A 12,485-nucleotide genomic window follows, 5' to 3' on the forward strand; every position below is an offset into this window, starting at 1 on the left:
ATTCATGAACAAAGCATTAAACGTTTATTGCTTTGTATGAAGTATACAATTTTGAAACAAATATTTCAAGATGGACAAAGGCAGGCAGCTGTGTTATTCAAAATAAATTAACAAATACCTTGCTTAAAGGCATTCAATTTTCATCAGTGAAATTCTTTTAATCTAAAATCTGTCTCTGAAATGCTTACACAATTACAAGTAAATTTGATAATCAAAACCAGAGATGTTGCAATTTCTGTTTTAAATGCTAAAAGGTATGGTACAGATGCTTGTCAAAACATATTCATATCTTTTCATTTTCATATATTTTTGAAGTATATTTAAACAAGATGGACAGGTGATGGCCTGACTTAAGGCAATGGCTTCTGTGATCATATTTCATATTTTCCTTCCACTCTCCAACTTTCTCCACTCCTGTCCTGCAAACACGCTGGGGGACAGTCCCAAATATCTTTGTTGCTAATGATACCTCACCCAAGTGAATGCTCTACCCGAACGAATCACGTTCAGCAGGTTATTCCAGTCTAACCACAAGCTGACTCCAGCTCTCCCTCACAAAGGAAGTGAGAATGTGGGTTGATTTTTTTTTCCTTCTTCTTCCTTTGCCCCAGTAAACTGTGGCCAATTGCAGGGCCCCTGCTGTTAGCCCATCTGAAACCAGTTAACTCTTACAGAACAAAATTGGACCAAAAATGCTGGGAACCTGCCACAACCAAACCAGACAGCATATTCATCAGAGAGAAATCCTTAATCACTTTAAAATACAACATGAAAATATAATTAGGTTCTTCTGTTTTGTTTCTGTGTAGAGTTTATATGACAACATATCAAGCTTCAAGAGTGAGTAAATTACAAAGTTCTTGGTGTTGTAATGTTGCAGGAACTGTTATATTTATTACATTCCAACAGGCGTTGAACATGGGCTCAGTTAAATCAGGTTTTCAATCCTCCCTAGTATAACTGTCCTGCTGAAATTATTCCATACAATCGCAGTCAAACCCCTGTTGAAATTAGGTGTTTGCCATTAAATTTGCATGAGATTGGCAACTATTGTGGACTCACTGCAAGGTGGAGAAAAAAGAAACGATCTTATTTTGTCACAGATATGGTGCCCTGAACCAGCGATATCTGATGTTCTACTCCATGCCTGAAAGAAAAGCATATTTTTCCACAGTACCATCATCTAGATTTTTGATTAGCACAAGGATTAAATAACAAACTGAATACAAGTCCATAAGACTACAAGATATAGGAACAGAAATGGGCCATTTGGCCCATCGAATATGCTCCATCATTCCATCATGGCTGATTTATTTTCCCTCTCAATCCCATTCTCCTGCCTTCTCCCCATAACCTTTGGCACCTTCAATTTAATAACACTTTGAGATAGATTGGATGGAAATTTTATTGGGGGATTGCTTAATCCTAAAACGATTGCTCAGTAATAAATCATCCCTGAAAATACAGTGCACAAATAAATTTAGAAACTCTTGAGTTTCTGGTATAGAAAAAGTGTTCTATTATATTCAGCAGTACCTTAGGGTTGTTACAGCCGGGGCTAGTAACGGGAATAAGTTCCTTCTACCAATGGCGTGCACCTCAAATAGCCTCTGACAACCAAGTTCAGCTCCTGGTTTTCACGTGTGGCTTAGTACTTCTACTGAAAGGAGAAGCGGCAAAGATGGGTTACTGACATCTTAAAATCAGCCACCTTGATTAGACGGGGCTCGTCAGCCGTGGCTGGCAGCTCATCTGGAAGGAAAGCTTTGACCCCAGACCTCTGCCACCTTGTGGCTGTACCCACTCACAGGGGAGGCTTTGGGGATAAATCCTAAGAGAAAAAATCTGCACCCGGAGTCCCTAAGGCAGTCCTACATTGAGTTCAATACTACCTGGTGATTCCCGTAATGCTGCTGGTGCCAAACTGTATCGGTCTCTGCCGTTCCTGTGGGTTCATCAGGTGTGTGGAGAGGGGAGCTTGCTACGTGGGAACAGCTTGCTCTCCATATCGTATAGCCCTGGCTTGCGTATCTAGACAACTAGAATGCAACATCCATGGTCGACTCGAACCAGCGGAGGCCCATGATTTAATTATATTCAGTGTATCTTAGCAAAAGCAACAGTATTCACGTAACAATCTTTTTGACTCTCACCATATGTTTCCACAGAGGGTAACTATACTTAAGAAAAGAATGCACCATTCTCGCCTTTTTTCATTCGCTTGATTCGATGTCGCCAACGCTGAGCCCCCAAAGAGATCTGCAGCTTGGTCATCTCTGAGGCTGAAGTACGCAGGTGTTTCCAATGAGTGGACAGTCGCAAGGTCACGGGACCGGACGGCATCCCAGGGCAGGTACTCAGCATGTGCACGGCACAACTGGATGGTGTGTTTACAGACATTTTTAATCTCTCCCTCTCCCAGTGCTTTAGGAGTCTGGTCAGGGACTACATCTGCAGCATGCTGCCATCCACACTGGACCCCCTACAATTCGCCTACCGACACGACCGATCAACAGATGACACAATGACCACAGCTCTACATGTCATCCTTGCACACCTGGAGAAGAAGGACACTTATCTGAGAATACTGTTCTTGGACTACAGTTCGGCATTCAACACCATAACACCATCCAGGCTTGACAAGAAGTTCAGAGACCTCGGCCTTCACCCTGCCTTGTGTAGCTGGATTCTGGACTTCCTGTCAAATCGCCGGCAGGTGGTAAGAGTGGGCTCCCTCACCACTGCCCCTCTGACCCTCAGGGCTGTGTCCTAAGCCCCCTCCTTTACTCTCTGTATAACCATCACTGTGTCGCCACCCACAGCTCCAATCTGCTAATCAAATTTGCTGAAAATACTACACTGATTGGCCTAAATCTCAAATAATAACGAGGCAGCCTACAGAGAAGAAGTCATCACCCTGACACAGTGGTGTCAAGAAATCAACCTCTCCCTCAATGTTGCAAAAACAAAGGAGCTGGTTGTGGACTACAGGAGGAATGGAGACAGGCTAATCCCTATTGACATCAATGGATCTGGTGTGGAGAGGGTGAACAGCTTTAAGTTCCTCTGCATAAACATCACCAAGGATCTCACTTGGTCTGTACGTACCAGCTGTGTGGTGAAAAAGGCACAACAGCGCCTCTTTCACTTCAGATGGTTGAAGTAGTTTGGTATGGGCCCCCAAATCCTAAGAACTTTCCACAGGGGCGTGATTGAGAGCATTCTGACTGGCTGCATCACTGCCTGGTATGGAAACTGTATTTCCCTCAATCGTAGGACTCTGCAGAGAGTGGTGTGGACAGCCCAGCGCATCTGTAGATGTGAACTTCCCACTATTCAGGACATTTACAAGGACAGGTGTGTAAAAAGGGCCCGTAGGATCACTGGGGACCCGAATCATCCCAACTACAAACTATTCCAGCTGCTACCATCTGGGAAATGGCACCACAGCATAAAAGCCAGGACCAACAGGCTCCGGGACAGCTTCTTCCACCAGGCCATCAGACTGATTAATTCATGCTGATACAATTGTATTTCTATGTTATATTGACTATCCTGTTGTACGTACTATTTATTATAAATGACTATAAATTGCACATTTAGACAGAGACGTAACATAAAGATTTTTACTCCTCATGTTATGAAGGATGTAAGTAATAAAGATAGTTCAATATCTGAGTGATACCACAGCACCTATGCATTTCCGGTGTATTTTTCCAGGTGTAAGTGCAGATTTGGGATTAGCTGAGTGACGTCTCTGCAGTAGGAGACGTACATGAAACAGTCCAACAAAGAAAGAGATAATAAATATCTGGAATTATTAATGCGCAAATCAAAAAATACTTGAGGTCTAAGGAATTTTGTTTTGCCTGAAATTAGGTTGCTAGGTTAATGACAAATAATGAACAAAAGTAATATGGTGACTTGTTCAACAGAAAAGTTGCAAAGAAGAGAAAAGAACCTCGTCAATAATTTGCTCAATAAATGTTACTCAGGAAGAAAGAGAAAACGGAGAAGGATGAGGGAAAGAGAAAGAAAATCTGGAATTCATTGTCACAGACAGCTGAGGAAACCAAGTCATTGGATATATTGAAAGTGGGGTTTGATAGGTTTTTGATTAGTCGGGGCATCAAAGGTTACATGGAGAACAAGACTGAGAGGGATAATAAATCAGCCATGATGGAATGGCAGGGCAGACTCGATGGGCTGAGTAGTCTAATTCAGCTTCTATATCTTAAGGCATTATATTCATTTTTGTATGATAGAAATAGTCACGTCATTTTTGCAGCAACTGCCAACACCCATTTTCCAAGGTTGAATGTTCGGGCTGAACAACCTTGTTGTCTGAACTAACCACAGTGTGATTTTCAGCTTTAGTGCGAGTGAGTGCTTGATAGTTGATGCAGACTTCGTGGATTTGAAGGATCTGTATGACTCCAGGATTTAGCTGATTCCAGAAACTGAGGTGCTTTTGGCCATTTCAATCTCAAGATGTAGATTACAGCCTTGAAGTAACTTGCAATTAATACTGGAGGATACTTTTATTCTGCCTGACGGGCAAAAGCAGCGCAGGAAAACAAAAGCTAAACTTGGTAAGTCACATTTAATCATTATCACATTTTTGCTCGTGGCACTTGGGTTGTTTAGTTCATTGCCACTCCTCTCAGATTGTTACAATGACTGGACTTGAATATGAAAAAAAAGCACTTATTTGTCTGCAAAACATTTTGGCACCTCGTGGCGTGAAATGCATGCCTGCCAGTTACGCCACTGGCATTTAGGACAGCAATGAAAATCCTCCATTTCTATCAGTGTTCATGGCTTCCTTCATCGTGTCAGTAACTTCCCCTCGGTTTTCACTACTGTTAGTCTTGCAAGTCCCAGGTGGAGATTCAGGAATACCGTCACACTCAGATGTAGAAGGATTCATTATTTCTGTTTACATAACAATTTTGTTTTTAATCAGTCAGGGTTGTTAAACCTGAACTGAACCCCCAATCGGTGGACCACTCTTAGTCTGGCCTCTACCCTTTGACCTGTTTGGCATGGGTGACCCTTCCAAGAGCTAAAGCCCAAAGCCCTGACTCCAGCCAGCATAGCTCTCTGGGTCACTGAAGCACGCAAGCCTCCAAACCACGACAAAGTTGTGGTCCTCCTGGAGGTGAGGTGTGAAAGGCGTTGCATAAATACAAGCCTTCAGCCTCTTACAGCATGTTTATTCTGCTCTATTTGCATTCAAGCTGGCAACTACCTCTGATGTGGAGGCCAACTGTCAGTAGATTCCACGTCCTTGATGTCTATATGCATTCAAGCTCATTGGGAAATAATCTAAAGTTTATTATTAGCATTGATGTCCATCATGCATGCTTTGAAACTGACAATTTTGGTCATGCATGTATGATTTAGCTTCAAAGGGATCATTTTAAATGGATACAGATTTTTTATTCCTCCATACAAGAATAATTCCATTTATTTTTAAGTACACATTCCAAAGTTACAATCATTTTGTCTTGTTAATTTAAAAGTACTATTCCTTTAATTAAAATTGCAGATGCTGCTAAGTATTTAAAACACTTTAATTAGCATCTGACCCATCCTTGACTCTATTATTTATTTCTGAATTAAAAGTTATACAGTAAATACACTTCATTGCAATAATTCTAAATGTTGCATGTCATAGTTTAGCCATGTCATAAGAAATAACACATGTTACTGGTAGCTAAAGAATTCTGGAATAATATTAGCAGATTATACTGTGGATCAGAGAAACTTCTAGAATAGAAGGAAGCCATTTGACCTATTGTGTCAAACTGCACATCTCTCTTCCTGCTGTATTATAGGGTAAGCCGGGGGTCCCCAGTCTTTTTCATGCCATGGACCAACGTCATTAAGCAAGACGTCCGTGGACCCCAGTTAGCAAACTCCTGGTCTAAGAGAAACCTTCCAAATAACATTGTAGGGGTGAATTCTGGTAGTAGTATACCTGTTGGCTGCTCGAATGCATAGGTGCTGATTTTTTGTTGTTGATTTATTGATATATGGTGATACAGCAGGGAATAGACCCTTTCGGCTCTCAACTGTTGTGGGAAATCTGATTTGGATGGTCTGGAATCCAAACTCTAGAATCTAAATAGTCAAGAACTAAAGCAACACACACAAAATGCGGGAGGAGCTCAGCAGGTCAGTCAGTATTTATGGAAGTGAATAAACAGGCAATGTTTCGGGCCGATACCCTTCTTCAGGACTGGAAAAGAAGGGGGAAGCTGCCAGAATAAAAAGGTGGCGGAAGGGGAAAGGAGGATAGCCAGGAAGTGATAGGCGAAGCCAGGTACATGGGTAAGGTAAAGAGCTGGAGAGGAAGGAATCTGATAGAAGAGGAGAGAGGACCATAGGAGAAAGGGAAGGAAGAGGGGACCCAGGGGGAGGCAATAGGCTGGTGGGAAGAGGCAGAGATCAAATTGAGAAATAGAAGAAGAGCAGAAGTGGAGGGGACCCAGAGGGGAAGTAATAGGCAGGTGAGAAGTAATAAGAGACCAGAGTGGGGAATAGAAGAGGTGGAGGGATTTTTTTTTTTTTTAAACTGGAAGGTGAAGTCTATATTCATACCATTAAGTTGGAGGCTACTCAAATGGAATACAAGGACTAGTCAAAAACTAGCCTCTACACTGATAGGAAACTTGAAAGAAAAAAAGAATTTCCTTCCTGGCACTTATCCGTGTAAGCGGAACAAGTGCTACACATGCCCTTACACTTCCTCCCTTACCACCATTCAGGGCCCCAAACAGTCCTTCCAGGTGAGGCATCACTTCACCTGTGAGTCGACTGGGGTGATATACTGCGTCCGGTGCTCCCGATGTGGCCTTTTATATATTGGTGAGACCCGACGCAGACTGGGAGACCGCTTTGCTGAACATCTACGCTCTGTCTGCCAGAGAAAGCAGGATCTCCCAGTGGCCACACATTTTAATTCCACACCCCATTCCCATTCTGACATGTCTATCCACGGCCTCCTCTACTGTAAAGATGAAGCCACACTCAGGTTGAAGGAACAACACCTTATATTCCGTCTGGGTAGCCTCCAACCTGATGGCATGAACATCGACTTCTCTAACTTCCGCTAAGGCCCCACCTCCCCCTCGTACCCCATCTGTTACTCATTTTTATGCACACATTCTTTCGCTCACTCTCCTTTTTCTCCCTCTGTCCCTCTGAATATATCTCTTGCCCATCCTCTGGGTCACCCCCCACTCCTTGTCTTTCTTCCCGGACCTCCTGTCCCATGATCCTCTCGTATCCCCTTTTGCCTATCACCTGTCCAGCTCTCGGCTCTATCCCTCCCCCTCCTGTCTTCTCCTATCATTTTGGATCTCCCCCTCCCCCTCCAGCTTTCAAATCCCTTACTCACTCTTCCTTCAGTTAGTCCTGACGAAGGGTCTCGGCCTGAAACGTCGACTGCGCCTCTTCCTATAGATGCTGCTTGGCCTGCTGCGTTCACCAGCAACTTTGATGTGTGTTGCTTGAATTTCCAGCATCTGCAGAATTCCTGTTGTTTATGGTTAAAATGAGAAACTTTTATTAAAATATAGTAAACTAAGTGGAGGCTTACGTCTATAGTCAACTGAAATTAAAACAGAATGATATCGATGGCAGACAATTGGTTTCTCTTTCTCAAACAAGCAGTGATGCCTCTACATCCTTCCTTTCACCAGGAGTACCATTGTTTCCTCCAACTTCCCAAAGGTGTGCAAACAGGTAAAAGTTAGATTTTTCTCAACCTTTCATTTCATCTCTCATTCTCACTTTTTATTTTTATTATTACACAGTCAACATTTCAGTCTCCCTTTAGCTTGGCGGAAGACTGATGTATTATTACAATCTGAACTCTCCAGCCGACAAGAAAAGCATTCCAAATACTTTTGCAGTCTTTTGATCATCGAACCACTTTGTTATCTGTTGGAAGATAAATCATGGCTTCGAAATCAGAACTGGCTGTTCTATCCAAAGGAACTTCAGCTGTGGAAAGCAATCACAACATCTTATTTTACTGTGTAAATTGTCAGATATTTGATTTACTTTACCTTGCTTTAGCAAGCAAAGAGAAACTGCTAGAAACTAATGGAAAGTTAGTTTTGTAAACATCACCACGGTGGGTCCTACTGTTGTCAATTAGCATAGGTCACCCATTATTACATTTCCATAAATACAGATAAATCACATGTCTTAAACCCAAGTCTGCAGACGCTGGAAATCCAAAGCAACTCGCACAAAATGCTGGAGGTCAGACGGCATCTATGGAAATAAATAAACAGTCGAAGTTTCAGGCAGAGGCCCATCTTCAGGACTGAGAAGGAAGAGGGAAGATGCCAGAATAAAAAGGTGGGAAGAGGGGAAGGGGGCTAGCTAAAAGGTGATAGGTGAAACAAGGAGGGTGGGAAAGGTCAAAGGCTGGAGAAGAAGGCATCTGATGGGAGAGTAGCGTGGACCATAGGAGAAAGGGAAGGTGGGGGGCGGGGGTGGCCCAGGGGGAAGTGATAGGCAGCTCAGAAGAGGTAAAAACTCAGAGTGGGAAATAGCAGAAGTGGGCAGGGGTAGTTGGTGGCATTCACATGTCATGCTGCCTAGTACAAATATCAGAGTTTATCACAGTTGAACAACCAGCATCAGTTTATGGTCAATCACTCCCATAAGCATATCCCACGTCTCTTCCAATCAGCAGAGGTCTCTGGGTCCTAGTGTCTTCCTGTATGTGAATGGAATCAAAGTAATAGAACTGTGCATCATTCAGGTGCAACAAAATGGAACAAGAAAACTACTGGAAGAAGCAGGCCTCACAGCTCTGGGGTGTGTCTCATGGTTCCATGGTCACAAGTTCCATCCTGACCTTGGCAGTGCTGTCTATGTGGAATTGAGTTTACCAAGAGTACCATTGTTTCCTCCAACTTCCCAAGGTGTGCAAACAGATTTATTAACTGTAAATGACTTTACAGTATGTGGTTGTCAGGAGAATTGGATGGGTGGTGGGGATACTTGATGGGAACAGGCTGCAGTGATTCAATTGAATGCCTACTTCGTGTGTTTTCAACGTTTCCTTTCTCTGGACCAGAGTCCTGGACCTAGTAAACTTATTTTGTTAATCATCTGACAATTGTAATACATGGACCCCACAAAGCACTGACTTCTGAAAGGAAATATTCCAGGCTTCTTCTAAAAAGAGGTATTCAACAAAACTTACTGCAGCACAAGGAAAAGCAGTTTGAAATCTTTTCCGTATTAATATGCAATTTAGCTGATTAATTTAAAATTTTCTGATCCACCTTATTCCAGAGAAAATTTAAAAACAATCAGAAAGCAAAAACCTCTCAAAAAGCTCAGAAATTATGATATGGAAGGGAACTTGTATGGAGTGACGTTGAGTGAAATGAGGTATACTCCCCAATTTGCGTTAGAAAATGAGCATCGCACTATACAGATCTATCCAACAAAAAGCTGTGGGCGTAATGTCCCTCGTGGATGCATTATTGACTTGTGTTTATTTCCACCTTTCTTAATGTCCAACATTTCGTTTTGGAGCGGTTCTTGAAGCCAAATAGAGCCTCTATTTCATTAGGAGTTTGAGAAGATTTAGTATGTCACCAGAAACACTCACAAATTTCTACAGATGTACCATGGAGAGCATTCTAACTGGCTGCACACCATCTGGTATGGGGGGAGATTGGGGGGGGGCGGGGAGCTACTGCGCAGGATCAAAGCAAACCACAGAGAGTTTTAAACTCAGTCAGCTCCATCATAGGTACTAGCCTTCATAGTATCCAGGACAACGTCAAGGAGCAATGCCACAAAAAGGCTGCGTTCATCATTAAGGACCCACATTATATATATTTAATAATAATTATATATTACTCAATGTAATTCAGTTTTTTCTCTATTATTACGTATTGCATTGTGCTGCTGCAGCATAGTTAGCAAATTTCTCAACATATGCCAGTGATTTTAAACCCAATTCTTATTTTACTTTGACTTTAAAATCCCTTTGCAAATAGTTTGGATTCCATGTAAGCACTTCTGCAATGAGGGAAAGGGCTCTCTTTTGAAAAGAACATATCTTCCAGCCCTATGCTAAAATGGTGAGGGGTATATATATAGGGGTTATGCAAGCAGGCTTTTCCCACCGAGGTTGGGTGGGACTACAACCAGAGGTCATGGGTCAAGGGTGAAAAGTGAAAAGTTTAAGGGGAACACGAAGGGAAATTTCCTTACTCAGAGGGTCATAAGAGTGTGGAGTGAACTGTCAGCACAAGTACTGAATGAAAGCTCGATTTCAACATTTCAGAGAAGTTTGGATAGGCACTTCAATGGCAGGGGTATGGAGGGCTATGGTCCCAGTGCAGGCAGTTTAAATGGTTTCGACATGGACTAGATGGGCCGCAGAGCCTGTTTCTGTGCTGTACTTCTCTATGACTCTATGCAGTACAGCTCTGACCACCTTCACCCTCTCCAAAAGAATGGATTACGGTGAACACCAGCTTACTCCAGCTAATCAGATCTCTTCAATAAACAATTTACAAGCTAGCCAGGGAAAAATAAACAATTTCAGAGATGCTGTACATTTCCCTTCAAATATTTTCCACATCTACCATCCTGATTGCTCAAATGTTGTATTCGGTGTGAGTGTTTGAATTCCTTTCCAATTTGGGCTCCTCCTATTAGCAGCCAACATGTTAGCTCAGGAAACACACATAAAAGTTGCCGATGAATGCAGCAGGCCAGGCAGCATCTATTGGAAGAGGTACAGTCGACGTTTCAGGCCGAGACCCTCCTGACGAAGGGTCTCGGCCCAAAATGTCAACTGTACCTCTTCCAATAGATGCTGCCTGGCCTGCTGCGTTCACCAGCAACTTTTAAGTGTGTTGCTTGAAATTCCAGCATCTGCAGATTTCCTCGTGTTTACGTTAGCTCAGGAAATGATCTCAGTGCAGGAAACCTTATCCTCATTGGAATTCCTTGGATACAAAGAACTTGGGGACAACTTATTGTTGTGGAAAGTGTTTTAAAGATTTAAAAGTGTCCTTTTGTGTCATCTTTATAACTGGACGTAGAATAAAGTTCTTACTAACTTTCCCCAATAAACACAGTCAAACTCAAGTATGAGATAAGTACAACAGCTACTGCTTAGAGTAAAATCTCTGTCAATTTACCAACAAGTTTCACAGGAGGAGGCGTCACCATTTTACAGACTGAAAATAACTATAATTCTGTGCAACATTTTGACATCTCATAGTCCATAAATGTTGAAAACCCTATCAGCACAGTGTGCCCCGCCAGTGTTGTACGAGGGTTTTTTTTTAAAAAAACGCTAATCAAGTCACCTGACCCTGCTAAGAGGTAGCCTAAAAATTCTACCAGCTGGTGCAAAGTCTTTTTTTTTATGCGCAATAACCTGGAATTTGAAATAAAACCAATATACATTTTAGATCCCTACTAGAAGTAATTTCTTAAGGTCACCTCCGAGGAGACAAAACTTATCAACCATTCCAAACAATTAACCAGTCAATAGACTATGCCATTAGAATGGTTTCCAAGTATGGTAGTCTTAATCATTTTTGTTAATTCAGAAGGGTGCTTACATGTTAAAGTTAATGGCTGGTAGTTTCTTGCTGTTTAGTGTACATTCCTAGACTTACACCACAAGATATAGGAGGAGAATAAGGCCTTTTGGCCCATCGAGTCTGCTGACATTTCATCATGGCCGATCCAGTTCCCTCTCAGTCCCCATCTCCCACCTTCCCCCAGTAAAATTTTATGCACTGACTAATCAGGGATACATCAACGTCTGCCTTAAATATACCCAATGACTTGCCTCCTCTGAAACAAATTCCACAGATTCACCACTCTCCGGCAAACGAAATTCCTCTTCATCTCCGTCCTATATGGATGTCCCCCTATTCTGAGGCTCTGCCCTCTGGTCTTAGGCTCCAGCACCGTATGAGACTTCTGCCAATGCATAATCAATGCTTAAATCAAGTCAAGTTTATTGTTATGTGCACAAGTATGATGAGGTCTAGTACAATGAAAACAGCTTGCTTGCAGCAGTATCACAGACATGAGGGTACAGACAACACACAGAATGTACAATGCCAATAGAAAGTATTCACCGCCCTTGGAAGTTTTTATGTTTTACTACATTGATTCACTATGTTTTTTTATTGACACTGATCAACAGAAAATACTCTTGTGTCAAAGTGAAAACAGATCTCTACAAATTGCTCTAAATTTGTTGCGATTATTAAACACAATATAATTGATTGCATAATTACTCACCCCCTTCAAGTCAGTATTCAGTAGATACACCTTTGGTAGCAATTACAGCCTTGAGTCTGTGTGGATGGGTCTGTCAGATTGCATAGTGATCGTGAGTGAACAGATCTTTTCAAGTCTAGCCACAAATTCTCAATTGGATTAAGGTCTGAATTCTGATTTGCTCACTC

The 12,485-nt window shown here is 42.2% G+C and overlaps 1 long non-coding RNA gene across 1 annotated transcript in view; it reads left to right on the forward strand.

Moving 5' to 3' along the window:
* Nucleotides 1-4,568: 4,568 nt before the first annotated feature.
* LOC134352315 (uncharacterized) overlaps nt 4,569-12,485 on the forward strand; it is a 63,437-nt gene continuing 55,520 nt past the window's right edge. Inside the window, exon 1 of the long non-coding RNA XR_010019370.1 lies at nt 4,569-4,592. This is a non-coding gene — a long non-coding RNA (uncharacterized LOC134352315). The remainder of the gene's footprint in view (nt 4,593-12,485) is intronic.

This window comes from Mobula hypostoma, chromosome 9 (genome assembly GCF_963921235.1).
Source record: "Mobula hypostoma chromosome 9, sMobHyp1.1, whole genome shotgun sequence".
Lineage (NCBI taxonomy): Eukaryota > Metazoa > Chordata > Chondrichthyes > Myliobatiformes > Myliobatidae > Mobula > Mobula hypostoma.